This window comes from Andrena cerasifolii, chromosome 8, assembly GCF_050908995.1.
Source record: "Andrena cerasifolii isolate SP2316 chromosome 8, iyAndCera1_principal, whole genome shotgun sequence".
In the NCBI taxonomy this organism is placed as follows: Eukaryota; Metazoa; Arthropoda; class Insecta; order Hymenoptera; family Andrenidae; genus Andrena; species Andrena cerasifolii.
This window is the reverse complement of record NC_135125.1, coordinates 4,511,743-4,526,175: the sequence shown is the minus strand read 5'-3', so window position 1 is coordinate 4,526,175 and position 14,433 is coordinate 4,511,743. Positions and strand designations below refer to the sequence as shown.

General features: G+C 39.2%; 1 protein-coding gene across 3 annotated transcripts in view; it reads left to right on the top strand.

Annotated features, from left to right (window-relative positions):
* The first annotated feature begins 2,690 nt into the window (after positions 1-2,690).
* The window catches only part of Hs3st-a (Heparan sulfate 3-O sulfotransferase-A), a 271,429-nt gene continuing 259,686 nt past the window's right edge, over positions 2,691-14,433 (top strand). For all 3 annotated transcript variants that reach the window (XM_076818284.1, XM_076818285.1, XM_076818282.1), the window contains exon 1: positions 2,691-3,158. The gene's annotated coding sequence lies outside the window, so the exon portion shown is untranslated. The remainder of the gene's footprint in view (positions 3,159-14,433) is intronic.

Below are 14,433 nucleotides of genomic sequence, written 5' to 3'. Positions count from 1 at the left end.
AAACTGTAGGTGATGGCGACAAACGGTTTGCGGATTCGTTTTCAGGGGACGAAAAGCTGTAAGAAAGAAACAGCTATTGAATGTTACAAGTCCCAAAAAAAAAGTCAAATTTTGTCGAACTGTGTAATGTAAGTAACAGTATAAGAAAAGATTATTTATTCTGTTCCAGATGGGCATGTTTTATTTTCTAACACATATTTATCGCTTGTAATCGATTATTTTTTGTTCTTCGTTCATTATCCACTTTTCTTTTTTACAATTTATCACCATTTGTACCGATGGATGACGAGCATAGTGTTAGAAGCATTACTTACAAGTCATCTGCATAGTTACCTTAGTCACGAATAGATTACTACTCGTTGTTTCTATTCGTCGCCTATTATTTGCATAAATTTTTCTGGTGTATTCGTGGCGAATTGCAGGTGCATTGGAAAATCGATCGAACAAATTGCGCGTTCACGTGCCAATCTGAAATTACGCGTTCCAGTGTACGTGTAATGCAATCAAATGCATTGTATTCTCGTGACAAAGCATTTTTCCCGATTCTAAGGAACGGCAAATGAAAGAGGCGACCAATAAACCGAACAAACCATTCAGTCGATGCTTTCTGATCCAGTTATACCATAGTTGGCGCTCACATTTGATTTGTCAAACACACGTGCAACGTACTCAATAAACATTCCCGCGGTTATTAAATTTTTGGATTAGTTGGAAAGAAAATTCTAGTGTGCAAAATTGATGTGATCTCATAAAATTTCCATGGTTTCTTATAAACTCGTTTCTTATTCCATTTTAAGCTTGATTTTATAATTTTGTCTACGATGAATGCTCTTTTTATAATTCTTCATCGGATAAATGAAAATATGGAAATGTTTTCACTAGTTTCATTGGATTCGGTAGGACAGTTAAATCTCTCAGACTCTACACATCTCTGTCTATATAAAATACTACAATAAAGAGGCAATATTATTATTATTCTTATGTCAACGGGATACAAACCCTTTTTGCTGAAATTTCCTGTACACAGAGTTCTTACAATTAAATAACAATGAATATTCTTGAAGACATTATTAGCGTTGCTGTAACGCAACGCATTTCCTAAATCTGTGTTTTCCAACCCTTATTGAATCGCAACCCCCCGCTCCTCATATAAGGTAAGGTAAATTTAGCGGGGAAAGAAAACACATTAAAAATAGGTATTTCAGTACATAATTCTAACTTAATAATATTCAATTAACTTAATACATATATGAAATAGTTAAAGGCAAAAAATACTTCGATTTCTTTTTCTGCTGATCTTCTGCAACATGGTTCGCTAAATGTAACTCTTCTCGCAAAATTATAATCACGTTTAATAGATGTAGAGCCGATCACTATAGTCTGGCGGCTTCTATTGCTAGAATAGGCATAAACGTTAACCCCGTATGCGAGTGCCCTTTGTGCAACAACCAAAGGAACGTCTTAAACAACTGATTGATCTCAAATTTCAACTACCCTTACAAATAGAGAGCCTCATTCACAACCCAAACAGGCGAGCTTAGAGGCACATTTTCATTTATCTTAAAAAATGTAATAAAGCGGTTTAAGTTACACACCACCTGTGTATGTGCAAATCGAAATGTTCAAAATTTAATATAAAAAATCACTCATGTTACGCACTACTCTCACTGTAAAGCAGATGTAAGCCCTAAGGCTTGAGATGCTTAAATAAAAAAATATATTAAATATACTTAACGATATTTGATATAAGAAAAATATATTAAATATACTTAACGATATTTAATATAAATAAAAATATATTAAATATACTTAACGATATTTAAAATAAATTAAAATATATTAAGTATACTTAACGATATTTAATATAAATAAAAATATATTAAATATACTTAACGATATTTAATATAAATTAAAATATATTAAATATACTCAACGATATTTAATATCAATAAAAATATATTAAATATTGAATATAAATAAAATATATTAAATATACTTAACGATACTTAATATATTTAATTATCTAACTTAGTGTGAATGGCTGTGCTTGCACCTGGCTACCCAGCGTTTCCTTTTTCATTTATGAAAAATCAGCGTTCCATCATTAATAGAAAACAGCAATGTGATAATATTAAAATAAATAACTGCCAAGAAATCGTCAACTAAAAATAACCGCTTCGATCGCCCAGAAAACACTCCGCGACCCCCAATGGCTGGGAACCCCTGTCCTAAATCTCGCACCAGCAGCATGTAAATAAAACAAATTTCCTAAGTCCCAGCCGAAATTCCAACGAGCCCAACCCACCAGGCGCTCCGCATCCCCGAACCTTAAAGATCCACCCTTCCACTTAATAAATTCCTCTGTCGCGAAACGTTTCGCCAGCCATTACCTCCGTAGCGCGTGCATCGACGGAAGGAAGCATCGTGCTACGAGCGCCGAAACCAGTAAACCAGCTCGAGTAGCCGCGGCCTCTGTGCCAGTGAGTCGTTATAATTAACTCTTGTCTTTGAATTTTCCGCGCTCCCGCGATTCTGCGAGCGAGTCGGCGGAAGCATTGGGGGGTAGGTGGATCGCCGGGGGCAATGGTGGGGGGTGGAGAGTAGGGGAAGAAGTGGCGAGGGTTTACGGTGGAGCAGATAGGTGTCGCGTATCCGGTGGAGGGGGTTACGGGTGCGTGCTGGCGCTCGAGCCCGCCAGTTCTTCGGCGAGGCTCGAAGAGGTCAGGTCGACCCTTATCAATGCTCCGATTCGGCTCGGCGCGGATCGTTGGGCTCAGATAGGCGTACAAGACACGGTTCTCGCGCTTGGCTCGCGGTGCTCGCGACAGTTGCCGTTCCCTCGGCGTCGTCACGGTGTCAGTGGGATCGTGGCCGGAGGCAGGTCGAACACACGGCAGGGGTCGCGTGTTACGTGCTGATCCGTGATGTGAAAGGGCGAGTCGCTCTCTCGTGCCCGTTGTTTACTGTGCCCTCACCCCGAGTCGCCAGCTCGTTTCGGAGAGTGATCCGGACCAGTGCTGGTAGGTGGTGAGTAGCGCGGGGACTGAGGGCCGCGGCTGTCATCGACCAGATCATCTCCACAGCGGAGACTTCGAGGAAACCAACCACCGTCCGCGCGCCCGCGGCCTAGTGACCTGACCTTGGGTCGGTCCGACCAGGTGTGTATGTTAAATGCCTGCACGTATAGCGGAGCCGGGTCGCGAGCAACGTCGCGAGAGCCGAAGTTCGGTCGGAGGAGCCTGCTCCTCTCTGGCGTCTTTATCGGCCGCGAGGTCACGTCGCAGGGGGTGCACAGCGGGAACAGAAAAGCGAGGCGCGATTTTCGAGCAGGGCATCGCGCGCTGTTACCGCAACACCCACACGGACCTGCACAGAGCGTAGGCGTCGCACGGCTCTGGCCGCTCTGTTTGAATAAGAGGATTCCAGGCCGAGTGCTTGTGGGTTTGCAGCGTTCCCTTCTGTGTGTACGTCCTCGCGGCGGGGTGCGATGTTGTCACTCGCTATGACAGCCGGGCTTTTGGGATGCCCGGCAGGGGAATCGGTGGTGCACCGGTCTTTGTTCGGTAATTCGTATGGGACCCCCGAATTGCTGCTCGGAAGCTCTCGCGGAAAGTCTGCTTTCTGCCTGTGCCGTTCTTTTGGTGCTGCTTTGATGCGCGCATTGTCGTCGCGCGCGTTGATTTTCGACCGGTTGCTCGGGGAGGACGTGCGGTGTTCGAAAGATAAGCTTGTTGATCGGTACTACACGAGTTTCACATCGAACCGATCCTGTTCTTGTACATTTCTTGGTGCAATTATGGGGAAACTTTACTTAGAATAGATTTGACGTATTTGTTATGGTGATTCTCTGGGAATTTAATGGTTCCTCTTGATGACAAAGTGAAGTGGTACAGCTGAACGAGAATAATACGCACCTTCGCAACTTTCTGCCAACTAGCTCTGTAATTTTGAGATCCAGATTACGACGTTCAGTTTGAGAAACAGTGTACTCAAATTCTCGTTCCACGAATTCTGAATCTATAAATGGGAAGAACAGTTTTTTGTTGTGGAATCAGCTTGGTCGATTAGCGTTCATCTTGCATCGCGTGCTGATTTATTTGGTGCTTGACAGTTCGTGCCTGTTGCTATTAGTTCCATTTACTTGGAAATTAGATCTTGTTATAAAGAAATATATCACCGCTGCGATCCTTCACGTAATTACGTCTCTGATGAATATTCGAGGGGGGTGAACATTTTATGCAGTAGATTGAGCAGTTCTGCGATATTTACGTTCGTTACACGAGTCTGGCGGGTATATTTGTAATTAGACGTGCCTTTGGATGTTCGTTTCGCGACGTTTCGCGGCGCACAATGCGTACGACTGTTCTACCTCTGTCGGATCATAATGGCACCTATACTACTGACGCTTCGTCTCCCCGTAAAAGCTACTGCCAACGAGCACGATATCCGTTGCAGGCCACGAACCCACGTCGATTCAGGCTTATTTCGAGGAAGGACCCTCAAACTTTCATCTGCTGTATGAGTTTGCTGTTGCAAAATGTCTTGACGGATAATATAGTTAAGTGATTCAATGTGCAATTGCAGTTGAATGAAGTGAGTACTGTTCTGTTGTCCATCATTGTTCGCGGTAAAAATGTATGTACACTAGGCTTCAAAACGGCTTCCCTTCGGCAATTTGGCAACGTTGGATGTCACTAGAACCGCTGAGTTGTGCCTAGTGACATGCAACGTTGCCAAATTTCCGAAGGGAAGTAATTCCACATCGAAACATCGAAAAAGTAATTCTAATGTACACTAGGCGTCAAAACGGCAACGTTGCATGTCACTAGAACCCCTGAGTTGTGCCAAATTTCCGAAGGCAAGCCGTTTTGACGCCTAGTGTACATTAGAATTACTTTCTCGATGTTTCGATGTCGAATTACTTCCCTTCGGAAATTTGGCAACGTTATATGTCACTAGGCACAACTCAGCGGTTCTAGTGACATGCAACGTTGCCAAATTTCCGAAGGGAAGCCGTTTTGACGCCTAGTGTACATTAGAATTACTTTTTCGATGCTTGTGTGTATGAAGGATAAGGGGAAACACTGGGAATGTCCGTTTCTCGTGATTTTGCGATTTATACTATATTTTGTTGGAGGCTACTGGAACTACAGAACTGTCGATTCACAAAGGGTTGTAAAGTTTAAATACCCCCGTAAAATAATGTTAAAGATTTGGTATACTAATTAAAAATAGAAAATGTTCATTCTACACTGGAACAAAGTACGAAATATTCCCACTCTTTGCCTAAACATAAGCTTCTGTCGTCAAGGTAAAACAAGAAATTATTTAAGAAGAAAATTATATAAGAAAATTAAATTCATTGAACCTTGTTTCGTTACTGGTACACTAAAGTATTAATAACTTTCTTAGTGAGATGTATGTTTCTGGAACTAAATAATATCTACGAAGTCCAGCTGCTTTTCAGCTCTAGTCAAAGCGTTTAATTATTGAAATGAGTCTACAAATGTGAGAACAGTGTTATAATGGATTACAAAATTAAGTAAAAAGTGAATTAACTAAGAAGTAACGAAAGAAGTTTACATAGCACGAATACAAACGACTACAAACGTAGAGCACCCCTAATGAATTTTCAGTAACGATTTTCTGAAAAACGGTGACTCTTCTCAACAATTCGTGCTCCTCTTTTCATTTCATTTCTCCTCGAAGAATCCTTCTTTCTCTCTCTTACCACGAATCAAGCCCCACTCCGTGTAACATGAGTGGCTTCTTATGTTCTGCGTCCCCAAACTGAGTTGGACAATTCTACATACCGAACTGCAACAAGAGAAAATTAAAAATCGCATTCCTAGCATTGATTATCCTGTTTTTTTTTTTTTTTAATATTAAATTATTTTGCAAATATATGATGGCCTGTTGTGGGCCAGGTCACCGTTTCGCAACCTGCTGTGTGGGAAGGTTATTTAATTCGAGATTGCCAGGTCAATGGAAAAGTGTTGGCAGAAAAACAAACGTTGAAATTCACTTTGTTACCGCGCCAGTTGTAATTAGAACGCAAGCCGTCGACTTTTCTTTCGGCTCCTTTGTTTTCAACCCGTACCTAAGAAACCTGAGCAAAGTCGTTGAACTCGAAAAGCTGATGAGCTCGCGAAAGCCCCAGAAAAATCCACGTCGTGCACGATTTCTTAAAAGTTCCCAGGCTCTAGTATTCTTAGGGGTCGTTATTGTTTGGCTACGCGATAGAAGTTCGCCGGAAAAGATTAACCGATATCAGCGGACAAGGAGGGATGTTAACACCAAGAGAATACGAAAAAGCTTATTCGTTACAATGATTCTTCCGCATACCCCTGTTGCTTTCACTTAATTAGGTACCCGCTGACATTTCTTCTAGTATTGAAAGGTGGAATGTGCCTGAAAATTTCGGGCCAATTCTTCACTCTCGTCTTGCATAAATATTCTTGCTTTTAAATAAAATGTTCCTCGTAAACAATTGCTTTTGCAATTTTTACAATATTCAAGTGGAATGTTTTATGCTACTTTTGTACATAATACTTTTCGTTTTATTTATCTGTATGAAATGAATATTGAATATGGAATTCTCCTGAATAGGAAAACGAAAAATATTTTTCATTTTTACTCTGGGTAGGATATTGATACATAGAGTTTTATTATTTTTCATGAGAACAGTAGGTTTTAAATCCCAGGCCCATATTTTCAATACAGTGTCGTAACAGATAGTACCACTCGAAATATAATGATTATAGTATACACTAAGTAGTTTTCGTTTACCAGAACACTGATTCAATATTTGTGAAATGATGAGAGATAAAATGAAGTAAATCATTTTGCAACAATAAGTCAAAAGTGTGAAATGACATTTTTGATCGATGCTTTGTTCTAAAAAATTTACGTGTACATTCGACAGACAGATTTCCAAAACTGATTTCCTTCAAAACAAAGCCACATATAAAAAAATTTAATTCTGTACTTTTTACTCATTTTTTTATATAAAGTCACTATCCTTTCGCTCGTACCGCCAATCTATTTATCCTCTATTTTACAAATTTGGGCACTTTCAAAGCATAAAGGAGTGGGTTCGAAGAAAATTCAAGAAAGCAGACCCTAATTGTAAGCATAACAAGGGCACATTACCTTTCGAGTGGAGCAACTCTTAAGTGACTGTTACAATTATTTTATGACAGGGCAGAATTCCATTAGCCCTCGCTGTTAAAATAGTAAAGGTTACAAGTGTCGGCGCAAGAAGCATAGCAACATGCTTGTATAATTATCGGGCGTTGCGAATCAGTTATTTTCACAGGTTTTTCGCGTTAGAACTGCACGTAATCGGATTATCGATTCGATTACTAGCTGGAGGACGGTAATTAGTATTACGTTCACATTTTACATGCACGTTCGTACACACTCCGCGGTAAATTTTACTTATCGCGATGCTACTTTGCGTCTCGCGTAACCTCGGCGCAGCCCCCGCCGCTATAATTACAACATGATAACATTGATAGCAGCGGGTTCCGCGTAATTAATTTTCTACCGGTATTCATTAATTTCTTACTGATTAGTACTATAAAATATCAGCCCCTGCAAGACGAATAGGACCCTACGTGTTTTGCTTTCACATGGATACTATTCAAAAATATATTTCTTTTTTTGGGGTGGTCGTTCTTGGCAGAATTGAATATTCAAATTGTTGCAGAAAGTTTAAGAATCTGTATGACATTTTATATTGTATTTGCAAGATGTAGTTGCGAAGGTTTTTAAGAATAAATGAGTAGCTTAGAAATTTGAACAGTAGATGAAGTGTTTATTGATGATTCTTCAATTCAAGTCGATGATTTTTTTCTTTAAGGGGACTAGGCAGTCAGAAATTCGATTTTTTCTGTTGTTGTATTTTTCGCAAGTACCACCCTTCCCGAGTAAAATGCCGTTTGGTTTATGTTAAAATTAGCAAAGTTAAGGATTTTACAGCCGAAAAGGTCGAGCGCGTCATAAACCGTTTCTGCTTGCACGCAGGTAGTCTAATTCCCCTTTCGAAACTTTAAACGCGTTTTTCTCGGAATCATATTTCCTCTTCGTTTTGCAGTGATTGCGAAAAAACGGAGGTACAAGTCAATTTGAAAAAAATTCAGCATATGTGAAACATGTCTAGTTACGATCTGAACCTACGCGTAAGTCTGTGAAAACTTCTGTTTTGACAAAAAAAAATAAATAAAATGGCTGTTTTCCCTGGAGAAAAATCAAGTTTCTTTAAAATTTGCCGTTTTACAGCCGCCATTTTTATAATTTTGATAATTTTTCTTTTTCAATAGGTTCAGGGCAGAATGGGGGTCAGGGCAAAGTATCAATTTCAGAGAATATTTCACAATTCAATTTCTTACGGCCAGATTCACTGCAAAATTACAGCGGCTCCAGAAAAAACACCTATATATCAGGCAACTGTAACGCTGTCATACATATGTGTATATTATTCAAATAATTTTTTTTTACTGTTTATAGTATTAACAAACATTATCCAAAAGTACTAGCCACAATTTGTATTCATCTCCTTGTAATTAATTCGCAAAAAGTACTTGATTTTCGAGCGATCTGACTGCCTATAGTCCCCTTGAGGGGACTAGGCAGTCGAAAAATCGATTTTTTATTGCATTTTCCGAAAGTACTATCTTTTCTGAATACAATGCCGCTTGGTTTATAGTAAAATTCGCAGAATTGTAGATTTGGCAGCTAAAAACGTCAAGCGGCAACCTATAGCGTCGCCTTTGCCCAGAAACTTTAAATGCGTTTTTCTCGAATATTTTTTTCTCTTCATTTTTTCCTGATTGCGAGCGAATTGAGGTTCCAATCGACTTGGAAAAAATTACAGGATGTGTAAAACATGTGTCATTTCGGCGCAAACCTCTGATATGGTCCGTAAAAATTCGAGACTTTCATAAAAAAAATTAAGAAGTCACCGGATTTTGGTAGCGCACCATCATTATTTGCGCGCTACCAAAATCCGGTGACTTCTTAATTTTTTTTATGAAAATCTCGAATTTTTACGGATCATATCAGAGGTTTGCGCCGAAACGGCACATGTTTTACACATCCTATAATTTTTTCCAAGTCGATCTGAACCTCCATTCGTTCGCAATCAGGTACAAAATATTCGAGAAAAACGCGTTTAAAGTTTCTGGGCAAAGGCGACGCTATAGGTCGCCGCTTGACGTTTTTAGCTGCCAAATCTACAATTTTGCAAATTTTACTATAAACGAAGCGGCATTTTATTCAGATAAGATAGTACTTTCAGAAAATGCATTAAGAAAAAATCGATTTTTCGACTGCCTAGTCCCCTTAAGGGGTAATGCCACTGTAGAGCCCGGAAAGGCGGCCTCATTTTAAGAATTTTTTTATGCGAGTATAGTGAATGGAATATAAAAGTTGTTTGAAGGCCTCTATTCTACATACCTTGAAGTATGATCACATTTTTTTTATTTTTTTTTTAATACAAAATGACGACGCCACAGCTCAACAAACGAAGCTTCTTCTGAAAAACAGTGTTCCGTGGCCGGAATGATTTCTCCTTCAATTTTTGACCTAGAACAAAAAACCGAAAAATTTTGAGTCCTATATAAGATTATCTCGGGAAGTACACGAGGAAATTAAAAAATACTGATTTTTGTAAGAACGGTGCGTGATTGAACAAAACACGGAGCTGCCACAACCTCGAAATTGTTGAGACGTTTTGTCCAACCGCGTACCATTCTTTCAAAAAGCAGTATTTTTTAATTTCCTCGCGTACCTCCCAAGATAATCTTATACAGAACCGAACAATTTTTTATTTCTTGCTCTAGGCCAAAAATTGAAGGAGAAATCTTTCCGGCCGCGGAACACTGTTTTTCAGAAGAAGCTTCGTTTGTTGAGCTGTGGCGCCGCCATTTTGTATTAAAAAATTAAACAAAAAATTGGGATCATACTTGAAGGTATTTACAATAAAGGCCTTCAAACAGATTTTGCATTCCATTCACTGTACTCGCTTAAAAAATTCTCAAAGTCAGGCTGCTTTTCCGGGCTCTACAGTGGCATTACCCTTTAATTCGATGACTCTCGACCCAACTTGAAGAGTTCCTCGGCTGAAACCGATGATCTCTCAATTTGACGCGATTATTTTCCAATTCAACTCTGTGATTTCCTAATTCAACTTGACGACTTCTCACTTCAATTCTATTATTTCCCAATTCAAATTGACGACTTCTCAATTGCACTCGATGATTTCTCAGTTCAACTCGGTAGCCTATCAGTTCATCTCTATAATTTCTCACTTGAATTCTACTATTTCTGAATCCATCTCGATGGTTGCTCAATTCAACCGGATAGTTTTCCAGCCTAATTAATGATTTCTCAACCCAACCCTCGGATTCTCGCGCATCCCCAGAATTGTTTGAAAGATAGATCCCATTAACGTAGTGAATGTTCAAGGCCGTTCTTTTCCCGCCCTATTAGAACTTTCCGTCGCGTGTATCCGCCGAACGTAAAGCCGGTAATTGCTCGGGGCAATCGTAAAATGCGACGTCGTTAACGACGCCGCCCGATTATACGTCTGATCGTGCGCCACAGTTTCTTTTCGCCCGCGAAATGACAAGGTCTCGCCGGGCTTATCCACGCGACGATTGTGACGCGCATCGGCGATGAAATTTATCGAGCAGAGCCGCGGCTCGGGTAATTTCGAGCGCGAGGATAGTCGACAGACAGAAATATTTAATGAACGGGAAATGTTAACGCGTCCGTTTCGCACAGGGCTGCTCACGTGGGTGCAGGTTGCTCAGGGAGTTGCGTACATAAATGTTTTGTTTGCCCCGCGCTCTCCTGGTCAATATTGTCTTTCCCTGTTTCTCGTGCTCCGCTATCCCCCTTGTGCACATAGCGGAACATCGAGCAGAAAGATTAAGATACAAATCTGCGAAGGGACCAGTTTTATTTTCCTTTCGGCGAGCTACTATCGATTAAATCCTTTCTCTCTCCATTGGGACTTGATTGCGGGCGAAGTATTTATAAAAATAAAGACCATTTTGTGGTGATTATTTAGTGGGCGTTATTATACAGCGAGGAACGAAAATATTCGGGCACTTTTTAAAATCGCATAACTTTTTTACGATTAATCCAAACGACTTGAGTTTTTTTTAAAATCTGGAAGGATTAGTTTGCTAAGTGGCGTGATTCGTCGTTTTGAAAAAAAATGCAATTGATCAGAATAGCGAAACAAATAGTAATGGTCCTCTTTTTCGACTTTTTTATCTGACATTGAGCCTGCAACGAAAATTTAAAAATCCCGTTTGTAGATTTAAGTAAGTTGTAAAATTGCAGAGTTCGGGAATTTCGCGATTTTCGACCATGTTCTGCGATCTTTAAGCGTCTATAGCTCGGAGCAACGTTAACCCGATTTTCATGAAATTTTAGGCAGGTATACAATTTGATTAAATCTATAAACGGGATTTTTAAATTTCATTACAGGCTCAGATAAAGAAGTTGAAAAAACGAGCATTACTATCTTTTTCGCTATTACAACGAATTGAATTTTGTTCAAAAGGACGAATCACGTCATTTAGCAAACTAATCCTTCTAGCTTTTAAAAAAAACTCAAGTCGTTTGGATTAATTTGAAAAAAGTTATGCGATTTTAAAAAGTGTACGAATATTTTCGTTACTCTTACTGTATATGAAAAATGGAATCTGTTAGAAGGGGGCTAGAAAAGTGATTGTAAGATGGTTGAAGGGTGTAGGAAGTAGGAAGGGGAATAAGGATAAAGGGAAATGGAAAGGAACTGTAAAGTAGGGGGTTAAGTGTTAATTAACTTAATTTTAATAGTTCTGAAATTTGATTTGTGTGTAAGATGGGTGCAAGGGTGTGCAGGTGCAAGAGTTTGTGTACTGTTTTATAAACCAAATCTATTATTTGGTTTTGAGGGAAGAAGAGGTCCGAATAATATATTTATTTTTATCCTTTATTAAAAAAGCAAGTACAGATGTAGTGTTTATATTCTTCTGTAACGACTACAATGAATACTATTCACGCGACTTTAGTATGATATCAGTGTTGTACCTGGAAATGCCTTGCGTGAAATTAAATCACTATTCGAATAAAAGAGGAGACGCTTGAAGAGTCTTTGGAGAAAGCACTGTAAGTGGCAAAATTAGAAAAAAAATTTTATCGGAAAATGTTCTACGTGCCAATGGTAATACTATGGTACAGAATTTTAATGCAATTTCCCTTTGTAAATAAGTTAGCAACAGTGCTGAAAGATGGTATCGCTGGTACGTCCAACGCCACTTCTGTAGGAAACCATGCAAGAGCCAATAAAGCGATAGGTAAACAGGATTGGCACTTACAGTGTTTGCAAATTTAAATGAATGGCACATTCAGTTTTCTCTGCAACTAAGAGGTGGCACATACAGGGTTTTCAACAAATATAATTCATTTTTTCGAGAATCTGGATTATGTTAATGCAGAAAATAAAAAATCTTGCCATGCATTTGGGTTATTGTACACTAGGGTGGCTCTTATTTACTCTTGGTAAATTTTTTTTTCAAGATTTTCTTCGGGGCACCCTCCAGAATAGTTCCAAATAATTAAAAAAAAATCCGTGTAAAGTTTGAGTTCGATCGGATAACGGGAAAGGGTGCCCCTGGGCCCTTAAACATTTAAATCATTATTTAACAGCTCGCGAAGTCGATTTTATATAATATCCTCCAAGTTATCGATTAAATAAAAAAATATGTCAAACAAAAGTTGTTGATCCGGACAAGGAGCATCTTTTATGTTTTATTACTTTTTCTCGTGCGACAAACCGTTTTCGAAAAAAGTCCGAAAAACTAAAAAAACAAATTCCCTCAAATTTTGAAAGTTTAAATGCGTCTAGAAGGCGAACAAAAAAAGGGAATTTTTATTTTGGTGGACTATTTTTTAAACATTTAACGGGGGAGGGTGGGCATATACCCAAATATGCAAAAAAGTTACAATTTTTTTTCTTATTTTCAGTGTTTGATACGTCATGAATGTTTCCTGAAAATTTCGGTCCCAAATTTTCAGGAAACATTCATGACATATCAAACACTGAAAATAAGAATTGTTTTTTATCTTTTTCGCATATTTCAGTATACGCCCCCCTTAAATGTTTAGAAAATAGTTTCCCGTTATCCGACCGAGCTCAAACTTTACACGGATTTTTTAAAAATTATTTAAAACTATTCTGGAGTGTGCCCCGAAGGAAATTCAAAAGTCGAAAATAAGAGCCACCCTATTGTACACTTATAAGTATATTTAGCAATCAGAACAAATCAACTTTCGTAAATAATTTGATTCTTAAACAATTTGATGTTTGGCACTCACAGTGTTTCTTACAAGGCCTCTTCACTTCAGAAAATTAGTAAAAATATCTGCCGCTTGAAGATTTACAATAATTAATGGCATTAAACACTAGCAATTTTTAGTATCGTCACTTAGAATATTCTTTCATGGAATATAGAATAATGACTGTAAAAGTGGCGATTGTCCCACTATTCCGAAATTTTCTTATCAAAACAGTGCGTATTCCTATTAACAGTTTCAGTGGCGTCGGCGTGTTTTCACGCCGAGGGACTTACGCAAGGTTTTGACGCGTTTTCACGTCGATATTTTCTGGACAGCATAGAAAGTATTGTCTAAGTGTTCCAGACGGTTTATTTTGAAACCGAACGGAGCCCGGGGTTCGCTTTTTACGCTTAGCACAAAAGCATTCCCATGAAACGCGATCGCTCAGAACGGTCTGGTGTACTTGAAGCGGCATTTTTCAAAACCTTACGCTACTCAGGGTTGTTAACTCAGATATTGAAGGCTCCACAGTATCCATTTATCTGTCCGTTCCCTCCCTTGGCGCGGCATTTCGTTGCTCCCCTTTCTCTCGCTTTTTCTCTTCTTTCTCGCACAGCAAGCAAGTTCTCGCGTTAATACATTAGTGCACGAAGTTGTGGAATTTTGTTAAGCTGAAGTTTAACCGAACTCGACGCTCAACGTGTCAGAGATTGGGATTTAGAGCCGGAGTTGGAGTGAAAATTTCTAAACAGGACGGCTGTTAACGATGATCTTTTTCTCTTTTCTCCTCGAATTAAATACGACTTATTGTCGCGCAGTTTCTCGATTCGATGCCCGAGCTTCTGATAAGTGTTTACGGTTCGTTCGCTGGCTTGCTAATTCCCCGTTGTTGATGGCGAATAGCCAGAATGTTGAAGAATTATGGTCGTCATCTGTATTAAATGGCTCGATTATTATTGAGTTATGGCGAGATAGATTAAAACGTCAAAATCTGGCCAGGGTGCAGGTACGTTTAGTAGTTTCGCGAACTGTTTAAAATATCGTTCTGTAAATCATGCAGGGTAAACTGCGCTAATTGCTGATAGTAATGACCGT